Source organism: Peromyscus eremicus, chromosome 2 (assembly GCF_949786415.1).
Source record: "Peromyscus eremicus chromosome 2, PerEre_H2_v1, whole genome shotgun sequence".
Lineage (NCBI taxonomy): Eukaryota > Metazoa > Chordata > Mammalia > Rodentia > Cricetidae > Peromyscus > Peromyscus eremicus.
Genome location: NC_081417.1, coordinates 1443219 through 1467706, shown reverse-complemented (window position 1 = coordinate 1467706; position 24488 = coordinate 1443219).

Sequence of the window (24488 nt, the reverse complement as noted above, 5' to 3'; positions counted from 1 at the left end):
AATTGTTAAAGATCTATTCCCACTCTGTAGGCTGCTGTTTTGCCTGAATGATGGTGTGTTTTACCATACAGAAACTTTTCAGTTTCGTGAGATCCTATATATTACTTGTTGTTCTTGCTGCCTCTTCTATCAATATCTTGTTCAGGTTGTCTTTTCATGTGACAATATATTCAAGCCTATTCTCCATGTTATCTTCTATCAGATTATGGGTACTTGATTTGTGGCTGATATCCTTGGTCTATGTTGAGTTGAGTTTTTGTGCAGTATGAAAAATATTGATATACATACATTCTTCTACCTTCAACTGTCTAGTTTTACCAGATATTTTTTGAAGACATTTTGTCTACTGTATATTTTTGGTTACTTTGTTGAAATTCAGATGTTTATAGATATGTGGAATTACATCTTCTTCATTTCATTGATCAATATGACTGTTTTTATTCTAATATTTTGCTGCTTCTATTACTATAGTTCTATTATATAATTTAAGATCTGGGATGATGATACCTCCAGGACCTCTTTTATTCGTCAGGATTTCTTTTATTTTGCTATTCTGGGTTATTTGTGTTTCCATATAAAGCTAAGTTTGTTTTTTATTCTTCTGAAGAATTATTTTGGAATTTTGTGGGGATTAGATTGAATCTGCAGATTGCTGTTGGTAGAATGACTATTTTCATTGCATTACTCATCCAGATTCATGAGCATGGGGATCATTCCATCTTCTAATATTTTCTTCAATTTTTTTTAAAGTCTTAAAGTTTTTTTTTTAAATTTTTATTTTGCAATACAATTCAGTTCTACATATCAGCCACAGATTCCCTTGTTCTCCCCCCTCCCGCCCCCCTCACCTTCCCCCCAGCCCGCCCCCCATTCCAATCTCCTCCAGGGCAAAGCCTTCCCCACAGACTGAGATCAACCTGGTGGACTCAGTCCAGGTAGGTCCAGTCCCCTCCTCCCATGCCGAGCCAAGGGACCCTGCATAGGCCCCAGGTTTCAAACAGCCAACTCATGCAATGAGCACAGGACCCGGTGCCACTGCCTGGATGCCTCCCAAACAGATCAGGCCAATCAACTGTCTCACCCACTCAGAGGGCCTGATCCAGTTGGTGACCCCTCAGCCATTGGTTCATATTTCATGTGTTTCCGTTTGTTTGGCTATTTGTCTCTGTGCTTTATCCGACCTTGGTCTCAACAATTCTCGCTCATATAAACCCTCCTCATTCTCGCTAATTGGACTCCCAGAGATCCACCTGGGGCCTAGTCATGGATCTCTGCATCCAGATCCCTCAGTAGTTGGATGAGGTTTCTAGCACGACAATTAGGGTGTTTGCCCATCCCATCACCAGAGTAGGTCAGTTCGGACTGTCTCTCGACCATTGCCAGCAGTCTGTTGTGGGGGTATCTTTGTGGATTTCAGTGGGCCTCTCTAGCACTTTGTTTCTTCCTATTCTCATGTGGTCTTCATTTACCATGGTCTCCTATTCCTTGTTCGCCCTCTCTGTTGTTGATCCAGCTGGGATCTCCCACTCACCCAAGCTCTCTTTCCCTCGACCCTCGCCCTTCACTACCCCCACTCATGTCCAGGCTGTTCATGTAGATCTCATTCCATTTCTCTGTCATTGGGCGATCCCTGTGTCTTTCTTGGGGTCCTGTTTTCCAGGTAGCCTGCCTGGTGATGTGAGTAGCAGTCCAGTCATCCTTGTTCCACATCTAGTATCCTGTTATGAGTGAGTACATACCATGTTTGTCTTTCTGAGTCTGGGATACCTCACTCAGGATGATTTTTTCTAGATCCATCCATTTGTCTGTAAACCTCATGATGTCATTGTTTTTCTCTGCTGAGTAGTATTCCATTGTGTATATGTACCACATTTTGTTTATCCATTCTTCAGTTGAAGGGCATCTAGGTTGTTTCCATGTTCTGGCTATTACAAACAATGCTGATATGAACATAGCTGAACAAGTGCTCTTGTGGTGTGGTTGAGCATTCCTTGGGTATATGCCCAAGAGTGGTATAGCTGGATCTTGGGGGAGATGGATTCCCAATTTTCTAAGAAATCGCCATATTGATTTCCAAAGTGGTTGTACAAGCTTGCATTCCCACCAGCAGTGGAGGAGAGTTCCCCTAGCTCCACATCCTCTCCAGCATAAGGTGTCTTCAGTGTTTTTGATCTTAGCCATTCTGACAGGTGTAAGGTGGTATCTCAGAGTTGTTTTGATTTGCATTTCCCTGATGATTAGGGATGTTGAGCAATTCCTTAAATGTCTTTCAGCCATTTGAGTTTCCTCTGTTGAGAATTCTCTGTTTAGTTCTATAGCCCATTTCTTAATTGGACTGTTGGGCATTTTGATGTCTAATTTCTTGAGTTCCTTATATATTCTGGATATCAGTCCTCTGTCAGATGTGGGATTGGTGAAGATCTTTTCCCATTCTGTAGGCTGTCGCTTTGCTTTGTTGACCGTATCCATTGCCCTACAAAAGCTTCTCAGTTTCAAGAGGTCCCATTGATTGATTGTTTCTCTCAGTGTCTGTGCTACTGGTGTTCTATTTAGAAAGTGGTCTCCTATGCCAATGTGTTCAAGACTACTTCCTACTTTCTCTTCTAGCAGGTTCAGAGTAGCTGGATTTATGTTGAGGTCCTTGATCCACTTCGTAAAGTCTTAAAGTTTTTATCCTAAAAGTTTTATCATACATGTTTATTGTACGTAATTTTTACTTGCTTAGTTAGAGTTGCTCCAAAATATTTTCCTTTTTTGAGATAATTGTAATTTATTTCCTACTCTGTTGCTGTAGGATATCTTTATGTATGCTGTGAATATGTGTTGCTCTGATTGGTTGATAAATAAAGCTGCATTGGCCTATGGCAAGGCAGCTTGCAGGAAGGCAAGAAATCCAAGCAGATATATGGAGAGAAGAAAGGAGGAGAGAGAGAGAGCTGCCAGCCTTCCACCCACAAAGCACCATGCCAACAGACTGGTAACGCCACAGCCAAGTGGCCAAATATAGATTAATAGAAATGGGTTAATTTAATATGAAAGAGCTAGCTAGCAAGAAACCTGCCGTAAGCTATACAGCTTGTAAATATTATTAGGCCTCTAAGTGATTATTTTATAAGTGGTTGCAGGAACGTGGGGCCGGGTGAAACCCAAGAAATGTAGGACTGCAGGGGCCGGGCAGGACTGGAGAAACTTCTGCCAAAGTCTGTCATTTGTATAAAGGAAGGTTTCTCACTTTAGGGTGTTAATTTTGCATCTTTCTATTTCTCTGAAAGTATTTTCCAGCTGCAGAAGTTTCTTCATGGAGTTTTTAGTGTTCTTGTGTATAAAATAACATTATTTGCAAATAAACACACTTTGGCTTTTTCTTTTCCTAATTGTATGACCTTGATCTCCTTCATTTGTATTATTGTTCTAGCAAAGACATCAATTATTGTGTTAAACAAGTATGGAGAGAATAAACACTTTTGTGTTGTTACTGATTTTAACAGAAATGGTTTGAGTTTCTCTCTATGTTGATGCTGGCTGTGGGCTTGCAGTATATTGCCTTTATTATGTTGAGGTATTTATTCTCCTTGTATTCCTAGTCTTTTCAGGAATTTTTATAATGAAACGATTTTAAATTTTCTCAAAGACTTTTTCTGTATCTAATGAGATGATCACGTGGGTTTTATCATTCAGTCTTTTTATGTAGTAGCATACACTTATAGATTTAATTCCTGAATCTCTGGAATGAAGCCAATTTAATCACAGTTAATGATTTTTTTTATGTTTCCTTGGATTTTGTTTTCAAGCATTTTAGTGAGAATGTTTGAAACTATGTTCACAAGGATATTGGCATCTAATTTCTAATTTGTTTCTCTGTTGAATCTTTATGTGGTTTAACTATCAGAGTAATTGGTGGCTCCTAAAAAGAATTTGGTAATGTTCCTTCAGTTTTCTTTTTTTTAAGAGATTTTCAATTCATTTTACATATCAACCTCAGATTCCCCTGTCCTCCCTCCTCCCAACCCCCAGCCTTCCCACCCAACCCACTCCCCATTCCCATCTTCTCCAAGGCAAGGTCTCTCATGGGGAGTCAGCAGAGCCTAGTGCATTCAGTTTAGGCAGGTCCAAGTCCCTCCTCCTTGCACCAAGGCTGTGCAAAGTATCTCACCATAGGTACTAGATTCCAAAAAGCCAGCTCATGCACTAGGGACAGGTCCTGGTCTCACTGCCTGGAGGCCCCCTAAACAGTTCAAGCTAAACAACTGTCTCACTTATCCAGAGGGCCTAGTCGAGTACTATGGGGGCTCCTCGGCTATTGGTTCACAGTTCATACATATGTTTCCACTAGTTTAGCTAGTTGTCTCAGTACTTTTTCCAATCACGGTCTCAATATCTCTTGCTTATAGAATCCCTCTTTCTCTCTCTCTCTCTCTCTCTCTCTCTCTCTCTCTCTCTCCCTCCCTCACTCCCTTCCTCAGTCTCTCTCTCTCTCTCTCTCTCTCTCTCTCTCTCTCTCTCTCATATTGATTGGACTCCTGGAGTTCTGTCTGGGACCTGGGCGTGGATTTCTGCGTCTGCTTCCTTCAGTCACTGGATGAGGGTTCTATGATGGTAGTCAGGGAATTCAGTCATCTAATCACCAGAGTAGGTCAGCTCAGGCACCCTTTTGACCTTTGCTAGTAGTCTATGGTGGAGTCTTTGTGGATTCCTGGGGACCTCCCAAGCACTCTGCTTCTCCCTATCCCCATGGTGTTTTCATTTATCATGGTATCTCTTTCCTTGTTCTCCTACTATTCCTGATCCAGATCGAACTACCCACTCCCCTAAGGTCTCTTTGCCCAAACCCTTGGCCTCCATTAACACCTGTCACCAACAATTTGCCCCTGTAGATCTCATCCATTTCTTCATCACTGGGCAATCCCTGTGTCTCTCATAGGGTCCTACTTACTAGCTAGCCTCCCTGGAGCTGTGGGTTGCAGTCAGGTTATAATTCCCTTTACATCTAGTATCCACTTATGTGTGAATACATACCATATTTGTCTTTCTGAGTCTGAGGAACCTCACTCAGAATGATATTTTCTAGTTCCATCCATTTGCCTGCAAACCTCATGATGTCATTGTTTTTCTATGCTTAGTATTACTCCATTGTGCATATGTACCACATTTTATTTATATATTCTTCAGTTGATGGGCATCTAGGTTGTTTCCAGGCTCTAGATTATTCTGACAAATAATGCTGCTGTCCTTGTGGTATGATTGAGCATTCCTGAGGTATATGCCTAAGAGTGGTATAGCTGGGTCTTGAGGGAGATTGATTTCCAATTTTCTGAGAAATTGCCATACTGACTTCCAAAATGGCTATACATGTTTGCATTCCCACCAACAGTGGAGGAATGTCCCCTTTGTTCCACATCCTCTACAACATAAGCAGTCTTCAGTGTTTTTTGTCTTAGCCATTCTGACATGTGTAAGATGGTATCTCAGAGTTGTTTTTATTTGCATTTCTCTGATGACTAAGGATGTTGAGCAATTCCTTAAATGTCTTTTGGCCATTGGAAATTCTTCTGTTGAGAAATCTCTGTTTAGCTCTGTAGCCCATTTTTTTAATTGGACTGTTAGGTATTTTAATGTCTTGTTTCATGAAGTCTTTATATATTCTGGACTGAGCCCTCTGTCAGATGTGGGGTTGGTGAAGATCTTTTCCCATTCTGTAGGCTGTCATTTTGTCTTATTGACTGCGTCCTTTGCCCTACAAAACTTTTCAGTTTCAAGAGATCCCATTTATTGTCACTCTTAGTGTCTGTGCTACTGCTGTTATATTTAGTAAGTGTTCTCTGGTACCAATGTGTTCCAGACTACTTCCTACTTTCTCTTCTATCAGGTTCAGAGTAACTGGATTTATGTTGAGGTCTTTGATCCACTTGGACTTAAGTTTTGTGCACATATGACAGATATGGATCTATTTGCAATGTTCTGCATGTTGACATCCAGTTATGCCAGCACCATTTGTTGAAGATGCTTTCTTTTTTTTATTGTGCACTTTTGTCTTCTTTGTCAAAAATTAGTTGTTCATACATGTGTGAATTAATGTCAAGGTCTTCAATTCAATTCCATTGGTCCACATGTCAGTTTTTATGTCAGTAACAAGCTGTTTTTATTACTGTAGCTCTATAGTAGAGCTGGAAGTCAGGGATTGTGATGCCTCAAGAGGTTGTTTTATTGTACAGGATGCTTTTGGCTATCCTGGATATTTTGTTTTTCCACACAAAGTTGAGTATTGTTCTTTACAGGTCTGTGAAGAACTGTGTTGGGATTTTGATGGGGACTACATTGAATCTGTAGATTACTTTTGGTAAGATTGCCATTTTTACTATGTTAATCCCACCTGTCCATAAGAATGGGAGATCCTTCCATTTTCTGATATCTTCTTCAATTTCTTTCTTCAGAGACAAAGTTTTTTGTCATGCTGGTCCTTCACTTGCTTAGTTAGAGTTACCCCAAGGTATTTTATATTATTTGTGGCTATTGTAAAGAGTGATGTTTTGCTGATTTCTTTCTTAGCCTGTTTGTAGTTTGTATGTAGGATGTCTACTGATTTTTTTTGAGTTAATCTTGTATCCTGCCGCATTACTGAAGGTATTTATCAGCTCTCAGTGTTTCTTGATCAAATTTTTGGGGTCACTTATGTACACTATCATATCATCTGCAAATAGTGAAAGTTTGACTTCTTGCTTTCCAATTTGTATCCCCTTGATCTCCTTTTGGTATCTTATTGCTCTAGCTAGAACTTCAAGTACTATATTGAATAAATATAGGAAGAGCGGACAGCCTTGTCTCGTTTCTGATTTTAGTGGAATTGCTTAGAGATTCTCTTCATTTAATTTGATGTTGGCTGTTGGCTTGCTGTAAATTGCCTTTATTATGTTTAGGTATGTTCCTTGTATTCATGATCACTGCAAGACCTTTATTATGAGGGGGTGTTGGATTTTGTCAAAGGCCTTTTCAACATCTAGTGAAGTAATCATGTAGTTTTTTTTTTCTTTCAATTTGTTTATATGGTGTATTATATTGACAGACTTTCATATGTTGAATCAACCTTGCATCTCTGGAATGAAGCCTACTTGATCATGGTGGATAATTTTTTCATATGTTCTTTGAGTTTTTTTGCCAATATTTTATTGAGTATTTTTGTATCAATGTTCATGAGGGAGATTGTTCTGTAATTTTCTTTGTTGGATCTTTGTTTGGCTTGGGAATCAAAGTAACTTTAGCCTCATAGAAGGAGTTTGGTAATGTTCCTTCTGCTTCTATTGTGTGGAACAATTGAAACAGTACTGGTATTAACTCTTGTTTGAAAATATGGTAGAATTCTTTGTTGAAACCATCTTGTCCTGGGCTTTTTTTGGTTGGGAGACTTTTAATGACTGTTTCTATTTCTTCAGGTGTTATTGGTCTATTTAAATAGTTTATCTCATCTTGATTTAACTTAAGTATGTGTAACTATCCAGAAAATTGTACATTTCTTTTAGATTTTCCAATTTTTTGGAGTACAGGTTTTTGAAGTATGACCTGATGATTCTCTAGATTTCCTCATTATCAGTTGTTATGTCTCACTTTTCATTTCTGATTTTGTTAATTTGAATGTTCTCTCTCTGTCTTTTGGTTAGTCTGGATAAGGCCTTGTCTATCTTGTTGATTTTCTCAAAGAACCAAATCTTTGTTTCATTAATTTTTGGTATTGTTCTCTTTGTTTCTATTTTCTTTATTTCAGTCCTCAATTTGATTATTTCCTGGTGTCTATTCCTCCTGGGTGAGTTTGCTTCTTCTTGTTCTAGAGCTTTCAGGTGTCCTATTAAGTCACTAGTGTGAGATTTCTCCAACTTCTTTATGTGAGCATTTAGTACTATGAATTTTCCTCTTAGCACTGCTTTCATAGTGTCCCATAAGTTTGGGTATGTAGTACATTCATTTTCTTTGATCTCTAGGAAATCTTTAATTTCTTCCTTGTCCCATTGGTGATTCAGTTGAGGATTATTCAGTTTCCATGAGATTGTAGGCTTTCTATAATTTTTGTTGTTGTTGAAATCTAACTTTAAACCATGGTTGTCTGATAGAATACAGGTTATTCCAATTTTTTTTGTATCTGTTAAGATTTGCTTTGTGACTGTGTATGTGGTCAATTTTAGAGAAGGTTCCATGGGGTGCTGAGAAGAAGATATATTCTTTTTTGTTAGAGTGGAATGTTCTGTAGATATCATTGAAGTCCATTTGAGTCATAACATCTGTTAAGTCCCTTATTTCTCTGTTAAGTTTCTATCTGGCAGATCTGTCCAGTGGTGAGAGTGGGAAGTTGAGGTCTCCCACTATTAATGTGTGGGGATTATGTGTGATTTAAGCTTTAGTAATGTTTCTTTTATATATGTGAGTAATGTTTCTTTTATATATGTGGGTGCCTTTGTGTTTGGGGCATAAATATTCAGAATTGAAACTTCATCTTGGTGGATCTTTTCTCTGATGAGTATGTAATGTCCTTCTTGATCTCTTTTGGTTGATTTTAAGTTATAAAATAAACCCCTTAAAATGAGAGTAGTTAACCTTTGAATACAGATATTTTAGGGTATGTGCATGTGTATGTTTGTGTGTTTCATATCTCTCTCTATTTAGAATTGGTACATTTTGCTATGTAAATCCTTTTCATCTGATATCTAAATTTTAAAGTTGTTGATACTGAAATATCTTTGTGAAAGTGTGAACACTGACACAAAGAACATGGCAGGTATTCTTAACACAAAGAATTAAAATTGTCTATATTGGGTTACCAGATAACTTAAACCTATGTATCATGTGAGCATGATGCTACCTTTTCACGACAACATTATAAGAGAGTCTATATTTTATTATAGGAAGTTTTATTTGACATCCATACCAGAGAATAATGTGTTTTAGCTTTAAATGTACACCATTTTTTTCATTTTTATATCTTAACAAAGTTGAGGAAAAAACCAAGGGCAGAGAATTCACCAAACCTGGGCAAGATAAAACCAGACCTGGATAAGATAACCAAACAGCTCTAGATGATTGCTTTGTTTTTCTATTTTGATTTGAAAATTACTTCCTCTACATTGAATAATGCTGTAGTGTTTTAGAAGGAAAGATTCTTTTCTGTCTCATAGAAACAAATAGAGAAAATAGCCTAATGATTAACTGGTAGATATTTTCACTGTCCTACTCCAACATTGCTGTTTGTTCTAATAAAAGCCTCCTCTTTGGAGAATTAGGCCATTGCCTTCATTTTAGAGAATAAAACTATTTCTTGATGATATAAAATTGTATTGTACATAAAACTTTGGATTTTGTGGAATTTTTGGTTAAAATTGTTTTTGTGTTTATTGCTTTTATTTATTCTTTGAATATTTGGTAGAATTTAATTTGACCATATTCTTTTCCCTCCCCTAGTTCATCTCAAATTATCTTTCACCATTCTATCCTTTAAACTTCATGTTATTTCTCTCTCTTAAAAAAAATGAAAATCACATAAAAAAAACATTTGGAGTCTGACTTGTGTTAGTCAACTGTTCCTGAACATGTAGCCTGCCTTGCATTGTGGTTGATATACCTATCTAGTGTTACTCCAATGAAGAAAATGAATTTTCCCTTTCCCAGCAGCTATCAGTTGTGAATCCATTTGTTAAAACTGGGACTCATCCATGCTAAGAATTTGTCAGGTTTAAGCTTATACTCATCTTGTACATTCTGTTACAGTCTTTCTGATTTCATGTGTTTGTCCACTTTGTCATTTCTAAAAAATATTCCCTGGTAGAAGTCCTTTTCCACATCTGGCTAGAATGTGTCTGCCTCTTCTTCCACATAGATCCCTGAGCCTTGAGGGGAGCATTGTGATACAAATATCCCATTTAGGGTACAACACTCCAAATTCTCACTCTCTGCAGATTGTTCAGTTTTTTGGTCCCTGTCTTAATTACCATACACAGCAAGAAATTTCTCTGAAGAGGATTAAGCATTATGGTGACCAATGTATATAATAATATGTCTTTAGGGGGTGGCTTTATTACTGTATCCATTTAGCAGAGTTATACTAGTGGGACTTTCACTAAGTTGTGTGACCTTATCCATATTAACAGTGTCAAATATGGTTTCCATCTCCTGAAGTGGGCCCTAATTCCAATAAAAAATGGTTGGTTTTTCCCTATACCAGTTGCATCACTATAGCACCAGTGTATGTTGCCAGTAGGTTGATATAGTAGGTCACAGGATTAATAAATGAGTCAGACTAATGATTACTTTTCTTCTATGATAGTGTGTATAGCAATGTTTAGCACTATGAGTCATAGTCATTAGTGCTGAAGCTTCCATTTGAATAGCAGCTAGGTTTCTCCATGCTCTATGATAGAAGTCTGTGCTTTGTTCGGTAAATTAGAACTATCTGGACAGTCATGCCATCAAGTGGATGAGGGTAATTAATAGCTTTAGCAGTGGACTGTAGTATTAGGAGTGGGTTCTCTGGGACATCTTTGTTTTGGTAATATATGTTGTCTAGTTGGAGTTATTTCCCTCCATTACATGATCATTTCACTTAAACTTTTTTATATATGGGTAGGAATATGTATATGTTTCAGGAAACTTGTACTACAGTAAGTTTCCATATTGGTTCTTTGAAAGTCTTTCCTGTTAGATATTCTTCCCTACCTTCCTAACTCTGATCTTTACTCCTTTCTCCCACAACCTTTAATCTGTGTAGATTTTTAGTTTGGCCTACATCATTAATATTTTTTTTTTGAGTGTGACAATTCTAGTTTACTAACAAGGTATAGCTATACAGAAACTTTTGAGGTGGATATTAAATCTCCAAAGTAACTTCCCAAAGTCATATTTCAAAATTTAATTCTGGAGACATTGACACTGGGGGATGTGTCTTTAGGCAGTTATCAGGTGATGATGGTAGATCCTTTCTTATTGCAATAATGCTGTTATTTTTTTCCTTAATTTTTTATTCATTTTACATACCAACCACAGATCCCCCTCTCATCTCTCCTCCCACTCCGTCACTCTGGCTTTCACCCCAACCCACTCCCCTATTCCTTCCAATAGAGTAAGTCTCCCCATTAGGGGAGAGCAAAGCCTGGTACATTCAGTTAAGGCAGGACCAAACCCCCCCACCCCCGCATCAAGAGTGAGCAAGATGTCCCACCATAGGTGATGGGAATCTAGAAAGCCAGCTAATGTACCAGGGATAGATCTTGATCACACTGCCAGGGTCCCCTCAAACAGACTGAGCTATACAACTATCTCCCACATGCAGAAAGTCTAATTTGGTACCATGGAGGTTCCACAACTGTCAGTCTAAAGTTTGTGAGTTCCTATGAGCTTGGTTCAGTTGTCTCTGTAGATTTCCCCATCATGATCTTGACCCCCTTGCTCATGTAATCTCTCTTCCCTTTCTTCGACTGGACTCCTGGATCTTGGCCTGGTAATGGCTGTGGATTTCTGCATCTGCTTCCATCAGTTACTGGGTGAAGGCTCTATGATGACAGTTAGGGTATTCACCGATCTGATTACTAGGACTGGCTAGTTCAGGCACACTCTCCACTACTGCTAGTAGTCTAATCTGAGGTTGTCCTTATGGATTCCTGGGAATTACCCTAGCACCAGGTTTCTCCTTAACCCCATTATGTCTCCCTCTATCAAGGTATTTCTTTCATTGTTCTCCCATGTGCCTATCCTATGGTCATTCAGTTTGTTGCAGATTATCTTCATTACTTATAGATATGCTGTGCAACTGGTGATTCCTCCTGAAGGAGATGAGATAAGGCACTCATAGTACCTGTCTGGCCTTCTATACTCACCAACTTTAGGCCTATATTTTCTCCTTCTCTCTGCCTGGGGCCAGTGGTCTACTGAGTTTTAAATTTTGATTTAATGAGTTTTCTTTGCCTAGATAATTTGTTCAAAATCAATATGTTCTGTTATCTATGCAAGATCCTACATTTCCCATTACTGAACTGACTGCTTGAATTTATTATCTCTTCATTTGAATCCAATTTGTAATAATTAGTCATCCTTAAAATTAGACTTTTGAATTCTTTACACCAAATTTTTACCATTTAAGTGTTTTTGGATTTCATTGTGGATGAGTTAGGAACTTAAAAAGATACATATTTTTAATCATCTGCATGTGTGTCTGCATATATGTTTTTACACTTACATGCAGGCATCTTCAGAGGACAAAACAGGATATTGGATCCTCTGGAACTGTAGTTACTCTGAAATGTAGTTGTGAACCATTTGATACAAGTGTTGGAAATAAACTCTGGTCCTTTGCAAAGGCAGCATCTTGCACTCTTAACTGCTGAACCATCCCTTCAAGTCCTCAGGAATGTTTTAAGATAGTGTGATGGAATAGTTAAGGGCATTCACAAAAACAACATTAGTCTTCATATAAAGTGGAGTGCTACATCTGGCGCCCAACGTTCGTGGTACAAATTAATGAAAAAGCTACTTGCCTCTGGCCTTGTGGACCTCAGCTCAGTCCCGAGTTACACGTTGCTGGTTGTGGTGGTACATGCCGGTAGGATTTGCTAAAGAAGGCAGAGGCAGGAGGATCCCGAGTTTGAGGCCAGCCTAGGAGACTTGCTAAGGAGAAGCTTCGGCCAGGAGCGAGCGACAAACAGCAGTGAGACCATGGAGGCAGTCGCTGCTGCCCCGAGTTACTGGCTTCTTCTCATCGTGTTGGTGACTACAATGATGGTGCTACCTTGGATGAAAGGTTTACTGCTGCTTGTTCAGAGAAGAATTGCCTGGACCATCGTGTTACAAGAAAGCATCGGCAAAGGTCAGTTTGGAGAAGTTTGGCGAGACAAATGGTGGGGAGAAATTGCTGGGAAGATTTTCTTTTCTAGGGAAGAGCATTTGTGGTTCTGAGAGACAGACATTTATCAGACTGTGATTGCTCCAAACCACAAAGGAGGCAAAAAAAAAATGTCTGCAGGGAACCATGACCATGCCTAACAGTGACTTTGAAATCATCAAAAAGATGACAGGATCCCACAATGATGAGTCCACATGGACTATGGTAAGGCCATTAAGCTGATTAACACCACGGAAAGATTGACTCTGGACTACAAACTACTCAGGACAATTTTGAGATGGCTAGCTAAGATGATCCAGCCTGACAGACTACTTGAACAAGGACTTGAGACAAGCCCTGCACTTTCTCATTATGCAGTGACTGGACAAATGATACAGGACTTGACAATTAACCCAAAAATTTTCTTTTCAGGATTCCCTAAAGTCGTCTTCACCCCCAGAAAGCAGGAAGTAATTTTAAGAAAATGGCGCCCACATTCCCAAGAGATAGGATGGGAGGTTTTTGGTTATTTAATGAGTTATGGATATTGTCATTGTTTATAATGGTTGATTACAAGTTGGTAATTGTTAATGGTTTGGAAAAAAGCTGAACAATGAGATTAGATTTAGAGTTTTTGTTTAAAAAGAAGAAAAAGGAAAAGGAAAAAGAGAATATAGATATGAGGTAGATCATTGAGTCTACTCTGAGAAAAAAAGATAAAGAAATAATAGGGTAAATGGGTAGATCACTGAATCTACTCTAAAAAGAGAGGGGAAGATATAAAAATGACAAAAGGTAGATTACTGAACCTATTATAAAAAAAGAGAGAATATAGATATGATAACATAAAAAGGTCAATTATTGAATCTACTTTTTAAAAGGAACTATTTGTTTTAATTAGGATAAGTAATGAAATTTTTTGTCGTAGTTTATCAAATGTTACTGGACTGGACATTGTTATATATTAATGAAGTTTTTTTGTCTGAATCTGTCAAAAGTTAATGGACTAGACATTGTTAATACAATTCTTGACTGTATACATTGTATATACTTATTGGATAGTTTTTCTTGTATTAGTTATAAACTTTTTTTTTTTTAATTTTAGACAAAAAAAGCAGAAATGTGGTGGTATTGTGTTCCCTGAAATATTGTGCACACTAATAAATTTATCTGGGGTCAAAGAACAGAAGAGCCACAATATTAAACATAGAGGATAGGCAGTGGTAGCACACACCTTTAATCCTAGCATTCCAGAGGCAGAGATCTACCTGGATCTCTGTGTGTTCAAGAATACAGCCAAGCATGGTGACTCACACCTTTAATCCCAGAAAGTGAGCCTTTAATCCCAGGGAGTGATGGCAGAAAGCAGAAAGGTATATAAGGAGTGAGGACCAGAAACTAGAAGCATTTGGATGGTTAAGCTTTTAGGTTTTGAGCAGCACAGTTCAGCTGAGATTCATCCTGGATGAGGACTGAGAGGATTCCAGTCTGAGGAAACAGGATCAGCTGAGGAAATGGTGAGGTGAGGTGGCTGTGGCTTGTTCTGCTTCTCTGATCTTCCAGCATTCACCCCAATACCTGGCTCCAGGTTTGATTTTATTAATAAGTACCCTTATTAATATCCCAACAGTGAAGGGTTGAGTCATTTGCTGAATGGAGCAGAGAAAGATAGAGGTAGTAACTTAAGCAGAAGAAAACACCACAGAATGACAGTATAGCATAAATTCAATTACAAGGGTGACTCCCCCTTCGAGATTAGTGTGGAATTTTCAAAAAGTCTTATCCAGCCCATGGGGTTGTGACATATGATTGGTTTTTGTATTCATTGGTTTTATTTTTAACAGAAAGCACACAAATGTTTATATGACATAGACTGTATATTGCCTTCAGAATGTTTACTATTTACAAATGTCTGGCTCTTTACAAAACACGAATGCTAACTTCTAGTCTGTTGATTCTGCTAGAGGAAGTTTATGACAAATTACTTGGAGATGAGAGCTGACTCACTACTCAGGAGTGTTGAAGAAAGGAATACTTCATTTAGAAATATTGGTGGAGGTAGATAGATGAGTGCAAATTGCATCAGAAATAGAGCAAATCCAGCAGAGGCCTAATGACTTGAATGAAAATAGAGGGAACTGTGGCTAAACCTTGCATTAAGGTGTAAAACATGATCTTTTGGTCTGAAACTAAAGATAGCAGTAAGGGAGTTGAAGATAAACAAAGGGACACGGTTGTTTAGGGGATAGAATAGATCTATAATTTGCCAAGAATAACCATGTTAGGGTCACTAGAATCTTTACTGATAATGTCAATATGATAGGGTATCAGCAGTCTGATCCTGGTAATAATCCTGATAATGATGAAAAAGAGTGTGAGTAATATTACTAGAGTTCTTTATTTAAATAGGAGTTTTCAACATGAAATGTAAGGCAGTTTGTAAAAATAAATGTGTCAACTATATTTAAGTGAATGAGTTGTAAATGGAAAGTAAAGTTATGGCCACAGTTAAATGATCCTATATTTTCTCTGGTAGCTGAGAATAGATTACTTTCTTCTTAGTAATTAACAAAAATGACACTAAAAGGCTGTGTAAAAGTGGGGTATTTGCCAGGCGGTGTTGGCGCATGCCTTTCATCCCAGCACTCGGGAGGCAGAGTCAGGCGGATCTCTGTGAGTTCGAGGCCAGCCTGGTCTACAAAGTGAGTTCCAGGAAAGGTGCAAAAACTACACAGAGAAACCCTGTCTCGAAAAACCAAAAAAAAAAAAAAATTGGGGTATTTGCTATCACAAGTCTTGTTATTATGCATATTATATGGTCTTTGGATAAGAAAGAAGTGAAATAGTAGAGTGTTTCAACTCAAAATAAAGCCCTAAAAATAAAACAATTGAGCTTTGAATACAGATATTTTGTGTGTATATATTTCATGTCTCTACTTGTAAATAATTGTTAGTTAAATTCAGTAATTTCTTGCTATGCAAAATTTATTTAACAAATAATTGCAAAGTCATTGATTCTGATCGATTTCCCTCTGTCCCTCCTTCCCTCCCTCCCTCCCTCTCTCTCACTTTACCTCTCTCTCCCCCTCCCCCTGTCTCTTTACTGTGAACATAGACACAAATAACCTAGCAAGTAATCTTCACATAAAATACTAAAGTTTTCTGAATTAGACTACCAGGCTGCACCTCTAATGATCATGATGGTGGCCTTTTCATGTTATATGAAGCTTTATTCTTTGGCATGCACATAGGAACATAATGAGTTCTATTTGTAAATGTACATCCATTTTATTTTTCATTTCATACCTCAGCAAAGCTGGGAAAAACCCAAGAGCAGAGGCTTCACCAAACATTGAGAAGAAGAAACCAGACCAGGGAAAGATGTCCAAACAGCCTCAGGTGATTGCTTTGGTTTTTCTATTTTGATTTGCAGGATAATTCTTCTATTTTGAATAATAGTGTAGAGTTAGAAGGAAAGCTACCTTTCTATTTTAAGAAAACAAATGTAGAAAGTAGCTCCATGATTAACTGCTAGTAATTTTAATTGTGCTAGTCCAATATTTTTGGTTGTTCTAAGAAAAGCCTCCTTTTGGAGAATTAGACTATTTCTTGATTATATGAAAATCTACTGTTTAAGAAACTTCAATTTTGATGCACTTTTGGTTGAAAATCTTTTATTTTTCTTCATTTAATTCTTTTATTTAATTAATCATTGAAAATTTCGTGTGGTTTATTTTGTCTTGAGCTTGTATAAGACATGTACATTCTGTTGTGGTCTTTGAGTTTCTTTGTGCATCTGCTCTTTTGTGCTTGGAAAACACTGTATCATCAAAGTCCTTTTATACCTTTGGCTCAAATATTTCTGCCTACTCTTCCACATAAATAACTGAGGCTTGATTGGGTAGGGCTGTGATACCGACATCCCATTTAGAGTTGAGTACTCCAAAATGTCTCATTCTCTGTGAGTTGTCAGGTTGTAGGTCTCTTTGCTAATTATCATTCACTGCAAGAAGCTTTTATGAAAAGGATTGGGTGATTGTACTAATTAATGAGTATATCAGTAAGTTATTAGGAGTTATTTTATTACATTATCTCTTTATCACAGGACCTATCTAGTCACAGGTTCTTGGTATCTCTAACAGTGTCAGATATTGGTTCTATCTTATGGAGTAGACCTTAAATCTATTTAAAACGTGGTTGGAAACTCCCATAACATTGTGTTCGTGTTATACTAATTGGCATGTCTTGTGGGCATGTGGTTATTGTGATTCACAGTGTTCGTAGACAGGTCAGATTGAAGATTATTTTTTCCTCTGTTAATATGTATAACACTTTTTAACACTATGATTCATAGCCAGTACGGGTGAAACTCACAGTTGAGTACCAGCTAGATTATTTCATAGCCTTGACAAAAGTTTGTAGTATGCTCAGAAATTAAAACTACTTTGAGATTTTTCTATCAAGTTTTAGATTGTAACCAGTAGCACTGGCAATGACCTATAGCAGGGTTCTCAGCCTTCCTAATACTGTGATCCTTTAATACAATTCCTCATGTTATAGTAATCCCCAACCATAAAATAATATTGCTACTTTATAACTATTATATTGCTACTGTTAGGAATTGCAATGTAAGTATCTGATAAGCAAACACTTTGGAGTTCAGGACCCACAGGTTGAGAACCACTGGCCTATAGTGTTGTGGTGAAGCCCTTTCACCAACACTTATAACCCATAGCTGGCATGTGGGGCATTATTTTGTAACATGTCTTGTCTGATTATGATGGTGTCCTTCCAGTACATGGTCACTTCATTTAAACTGTTTTTATATGTGTATATGTTTAATATTCAGGACCTTTCTACCACAGAAGGGTCCCATAAGGCTTTTTGTGAAAGGCCTTTCACTTTATATATCCTTCCCCAAATTTCTTCCTCAATTCTTTGCTGCTATCCTCCATTCTCTTCAATCTATGTATTTTGTTTGTTTGTTTGTTTGTTCATTTGGTCTACAGGATAAATCATTAAGGGTATGCCTGTGGGCATTTGGCTTGCAGTTGGGTTTCTTCATTATTCATAGAATAATTATTCATTATTTATGTGATACACAACTGGGGATTCCCATTAAAGGAGATGAGGTGTGACACTGAAGTCACTGCCGTGTCTTCCACACTCAGGTTCTTCAAGCCTGTATCTCCCCCTTCCTTTCCTAGGGCTTGTGGTTCACAGAATTTTAAATTTTTATTTAAGTTTTTCTTTGCTTAGTTCTTTTCATAATCTCTATTTGCTACTGAATTTTGTATTCAAGTTGCTGAATTTCTCATCTTAGCATTGAGTTCCCTGTATTTGCTTGTTCAGTTGAGAACAATTTGAAGTCATTAATCATTTTTAAAACTAGACTTTTGAATTCATTATCTACAATTTTTACCATTTTAGCAACATATTTAGACATGGAAGAGTTAGGAATATGAAAGATTTAAATGAGCTGTATGTATTTTTTACATGCATTCCAGTGTCATAAGAGGACAGAATAGAGCATTGTTTCTCTGGAAGGAAAATTACAGACAGTTGTGAGCCACTTGATGTAGATATTGGAAATAAACTGTGGTCCTGTGGAAGGTTAGCCACAAGCACTCTTTATAGCTGTCCACCTCTTTAGCAGCAAGAAATGTTTTAAAATGGTATAATGGTATAGTTAAAGTCATTCACAAAGAGATTTTATTCTTCGTATTAAGTAGAAGATTGAATGCTTTACTGAACAGAGCAGAGAGAGATAGAGGTAGGAACCTAAGCAGAAGAAAATCCTCCATAGAGATTAGCTTGGACTTTTCATAGAACAATATACAGCCTATGTAGCATATGTGATGAGACTGGTTTTTATGTTCTTTGGTTAGTTTTTTTTCTGAATGAGACAAATAATACATGAAAGAGACCATATGTAACCACCAGAATATTTACTGTCTAGCTCTTTATAGAACTAGATTGCTTATCTTTATACTATTACTTCTTATTGAAGGAATCACATGAGTGTTTGACTCACTGCTTAGGGGTGATAAAGGAACATTTCATTTAGAAGTATTGGTGGAGGTGGACAGTTGAGTGCAAGTTGTATCAGAAGTAGGAAAAACCAGAAGGACTCTAAGGGAATTATGGATAAACTTTGCAATGAGAGTGTAAAACATGATCATATGAAACTAAAGATACTGAGTAAAAGAGTTGAAGGTAGACTGTAGCTGAAGATTTCTCTGGTCCTGCCCAGCCCCATGGACATTGTAGCCGCTTATAAAATAATCACTCAGAAGCTTATATTAATTACAATGACTCTGCCATTAACTCAGGCCTACCACTGACTAGCTCTTACACTTAAACTCAGCCCATTTCTGTTAATCTATATGTCACCATGTGTTAGGTGGCTTTACTTGTATGCCATTACATGCTGCTCCCTGGACGGTGGCCTGGCATCTCCTGACTCAGTCTTCCTCCTCCCAGAATTCTCCTTGTATGCTTATCCCACCTATATTTCCTGTCTGGCTACTGGCCAATCAGCATTTTATTAAACCAGTGTACAAAAGCATTCTCCCACAGCAGTAGACAAAGAGACACTGTAGTCTTGGATATAGAAGAGATTCAGAAATTGCCTAGAATTGCCAAAGGTTAGAGGGAACATGGCCCTCCCGTCACAGGCCCAAGTCCCCGGATCACTACCACTTGAACTTCGCAGGGGACCTCTGCTTGTTGGGGACAGAGATGCAGTATTAGGGAACAAGGGCCACAAGCCAGTAATTAAAGACACATGAGAACCAGCCTGAAAAAAAAATTTCAGGGCCTTAGCTGGAATCTTTAGTGATAATGCCAATGTGATGAGGCATAGATGGTCTGGTCAACATCTGAAACTGATGACAGGAAGAGAATGTAAGAAAAAGTAATGTAAATAATATTACTAGAGGTTTTTTTTTGTTTTTTGTTTTGTTTTTTACTTTTTTTTTAACTGGATGTTGTAAACCTAGAGTGTAGGGTAGTTGCTAAGAATGAAGTGAGTCTAGTACATATAGGTGTATTGGTTATAAATGATGGATAAATTTATAATGCCAGTTAAATGATCTTACATTTGCCCTGGAAACAGAGGATGGACTCTGTCCTTTTTTGGTGAGTAGTAGAAGTGGAATAAAAAGGATGAAGAAAAATGAGATGTTTGCTATACCAGGTCATATTTATGCATACTCTATGGTCTTTAGGTAATAAAAAAACAAAGCAGTAGACTGTTTCAACTTAAAAAAAAATAAAACCCTCAGAATGTTAGTATTTGTGTGTGTGTGTGTGTGTGTGTGTGTGTGTGTGTGTGTGTGTGTGTTTCATATCTACCTACAAAGCATTTTAAATTATAATTAGTAATGTTTGCTAGGTAAAATTCATTTTTCCTAATAACCTAAATTTGAAGGCATTGATACTGTTATTTCTTCTTTAACTACAAAAACAAAAATAAACAGGTGGTTATCTTCACAGAAAATATTTAAATCATCTAAACTGAGCTACCAGGCAATGAAGTAATGTATCATGTGAGCATGATGGAAGCCTTTTCATGACAACAGTATAGGAAGAGAGCCTATATTTTATGATAAGAAACTTTATTGTTTGTCATACATACAGGAACATAATGAGTTCTATCTGTAAATGTACATCATTTTTATTTTTTATTTCATACTTCAATAAAGCTGGGAAAAAAACCCCAAGGGCAAAGGATTCACCAAAGCTTGGGAAGATGAAGCCAAACCAGGGAAAGATGTCCAAACAGCCCCAGGCAATTGTTTTGTTTTTCTATATTGATCTATTGATTTGCAAGATAATTCCTCTACTTGATTAATGGTATACTATCAGAAGAAAAGACTCTTTTCTGTTTTAAGAAAACAAATGCAGAAAGTAGCTGAATGATAAACTACTAGAAATTTTCACTGTGCTTAGTTCAAAGTTGCTGTTTGTTCTCATAGAAGCCATTTTTTTTGGTGGTGGTGGGGAAATAGACTATTTAATTCTATGAAATGCTAATGTATGTTAAACTTGCTTATGTTGCATCTTCGTTTAAAAGTATTTTTCTTTGTTTAATGATTTTATTCATTTTTTTAAAAGTTTCATGCAATTTACTTTGGTCATACTCTTTCCCCTCCCCAATTTCCTTTCAAATTGTGTTCCACATCTCTGTCTGTCCAACTTCATTTTCTTTTCTCTTGAAAAAAAAAATAAAACACACACACACAATGAGTCTGGTTTGTGTTAACTGACTATTGAGCATGCGGCCTGACTTGGTATGTGGTTGATATATTCAGTATTACTCCATGGAAGAAAACTGATTTTCTCTTTTCTAGCAGTTATAAATTCTTGGCTAGGGCTGGGAATTGTGATCACCTTCCCTCCTCCATGTTGCAATTTGTGAGACCTGAGCTTATACAAGACATGTGCGTTCTGTTGCAATCTTTCTGAGTCTTTATATTCATCTGTTGTTTCTGAAAAAAGTTACCTGGGAGAAGTGCTTTTCTACTTCTGCCTAGAATCTTTCTACCTGCTTTTCCACATAGTTACCTGAGCTTTGAGGGAAAGGGTGTGGTACAGGCATCCTATTTAAGGTTGGGAACTCCAAAGTCTCTCATTCTCTGAACATTGTCCAGTTGTAAGTCTCTTTGCTAAATACTATCCACTAAAAGAAGCTTTTCTGATGATGATTGAGTGATAAATTAATCAATGAGTACAACAATATATTGTTGTTTTATTGCTGTCTTCATTCTGAACTTTGTTAATAGGATTTTGCCTTTGAAATGTGTTATCTTGTCACAGGTTCTTGGCCTCATTAACAGTGTCAGGTATGAGTTACAGCTCATAGAGTGGACCTTAAATTCAATCAAAAAGTACTTTCTTAGTTCTATAACATTTGTGCTATTATTGTGCCAGTAGGCATGTCTTAAAGAAAGCTGGTTATTGTAGCTTACAGGGATAACAGACCTGTCTCTTGTTGATTACTTTTCTTCTGTGGTAGTGTTTATAGCACTACTTCACAATATGAACCACAGCGAGTAGGACAGAGGCTTCCAGTTAAGCATCAGCTACATTTCTCCTTGGGGCATGACATATATTTGTGGTATGTTCAGCAGATTAAAACTAACAAGATTCTTGGTGTCATAGCATAGAATGTAACCAATAAGTCTTAAACCTGGAGTGGAAGGTAGTTATTTAAAATGAAATAAGATGAAGCTGGTTGCAAATAGATGAACTAGTTAAAAATGAGTGGGAAAGTTATAGTGGCAGTAAAATGATGTTACATTCGTCCCGGCAGCAGAGTATAGACTGTCTTTTTTTTTTTTTTTTTTTTTGGTGAAAAGTAAAAGTAGGATGTAAAAGTAAAAGCTACACAAAATTTTGATACTTGTTGTCATAAGTTTGTTGTATGCATATTATATTATCTTTAAGTATGGAAAAAGCAATCCAAGTAAATGTAGTTGAGCTTGAATATGTTTATAGTTTCATATCTCTCACTCAAAAGCTTGTTTAGTTAGAATTAGTAGATTTTACTGTGTGAACTTTATTATTAATAAGTAAGTTGTTAAGGTGTAGATACTGAAATATCTCATTGGTTTATTTTGTTTTTATTCATTTATTTATTGCTGGGAATATAATCAAAATTAGCCTGGCAATCAGTGTTCATCAAAATATTAAAACTGACTAAATTGGGTTGCTAGGTAACTGGAAGCTGCATATCACATGAGCATATTATGAAGCTGTATATCACCTGAGTCTTTTCAAGATTAGAGTGCATACATTAGGATTAGAACCTTAATAATTGGCATACATACTCAATACAATGTCTTCTGGCTTTAAATGTACATAACTTTTATTTTTCATTTCATAACACAACAAAGTTGAGAAAAAAACCCAAGAGGAAGAGAGTCACTAAACCTTGGAAAGAACAGGCCACACCTTTTGAAAATGAAGTAGCAGTTCCAGGTGATTGTGTTGCTTTATCTATCTATATTGACTTACAAGGTGATTCCTGTGTATTGAATAATGGTGTAGTATTTTCAGAAGGAAAAACTTTTTCATTTTAAGAAAAAAAATTAAATTAACACAATGATAAATTTATAGAAATTTTCACTGTGATAATTCAAATTAGATAGTTATTCTAATAAATTCACCCTTTTAAGAATTAGATGGTTTTCTACTTATAAACTCTTTTAGGTCTTAAAATAGAAAATTCTTGGTTGTGATTATAATTTAATTTTACCTTTCTCCCTTCCCTTTTCCTCTCTCCAAACTCTACCATATATCCCTCTTGTTCTTCACATTCATGGCCTCTTTTCTCACTAATTGTTACAGCATGCATATGTGAGTGTGTATATACATATATAATGTATTCCTAGATATAACCTATGCAGTCTGTATAATGCTACTTCTATAATGTTTCCAGGGTTGGCTTTTTTGGCACCAGACAACTGATTGTTGTACTTTTCCATGAGGAAGGCCACTTTTCTGGTTTCCAGCTTTCCTTGGTTGCCTATATATGTTCACTGTATAGGGATCACTGTGGACTTTTCTCTTTCCACTTTGGCATAGGAATAGTGAACTCAATAATTATATGTGGCAATTTTTTTTAGAATTTTGTTAGAAATTAAGCTGTTTTAGCAAATTAGGGGTTGTAGATTTTTCTCCAATAACCATCACTTCACTAGCACTGAGGTTTTAGCTGGGTTTCAAATAGCAGGCATAGTCTGCCTCTTGTTGAGTAGGTCCTAAGTCCAAATAAAGTGCTGTTGGTTACTGCCAAGGTATGTGTGTCACTAAAACATCCTTATGGTTATCATGTCATCATGGGAATTGTGACATATCAAGTGATCAAGGTGGAGCCTTTTCATGACTAAACTGTAGTTAGTAGAAGCTATATTTTTTGGCATACGTACTAAATGGAACATAATGCCTTCTGTCTTTAAATGTACATATTTTTTATTTTCATTTAGTACATACATCAATAACACTGAGAAAAATTATCTGTACTGATTTACAATATTACTCCTGTATATTCAATAATGCTATAATGTTTTTAATATAGGGTTGTGGCCTGGTGGGCTTTTCTCTGTCAAGTTTGCATATGTATAGGTGTCATTCCTGTTTAGCTCCTGTTTGGGCAATCATGTTGGTGAGACTTTATGGGTGTTGTTTCTGATATTACTAGCAGACACAGTCTTATAGCAAACTCTGATCCTCTGGTTCATAGAATCTTTCCATTGTATCATGGGCAGTGTTTCCTCAGCCTTATTTTAGGTGCAGGTGTGTTCTGTAGATTTATCCATATGGATTAGACTCCACCAATCTGCATTTTGATTGGTTGTGGATTTTTGGTAGTGGTTTCTGTCCATTGCAAAGAGAAGCTTTCCTAATGAAGAGAGAAGACTACAGTTATCTGTGGGTATAAGGTCAAATATTTGTAGGTTCTTGTTAGTGATTATGCTGGTTTATCAAAACAGTAGTTATAGATTCTCCCATAATAATCATGATTTCACTCACACTGATTTTTTAGCTAGGTTTTCAGTATCAGGCATGTTCTTCCTCTTGTTGAGTGGCTCTTAAGTCTAAGTAAAGACCTGTTGGTTAACATGAAGGTATG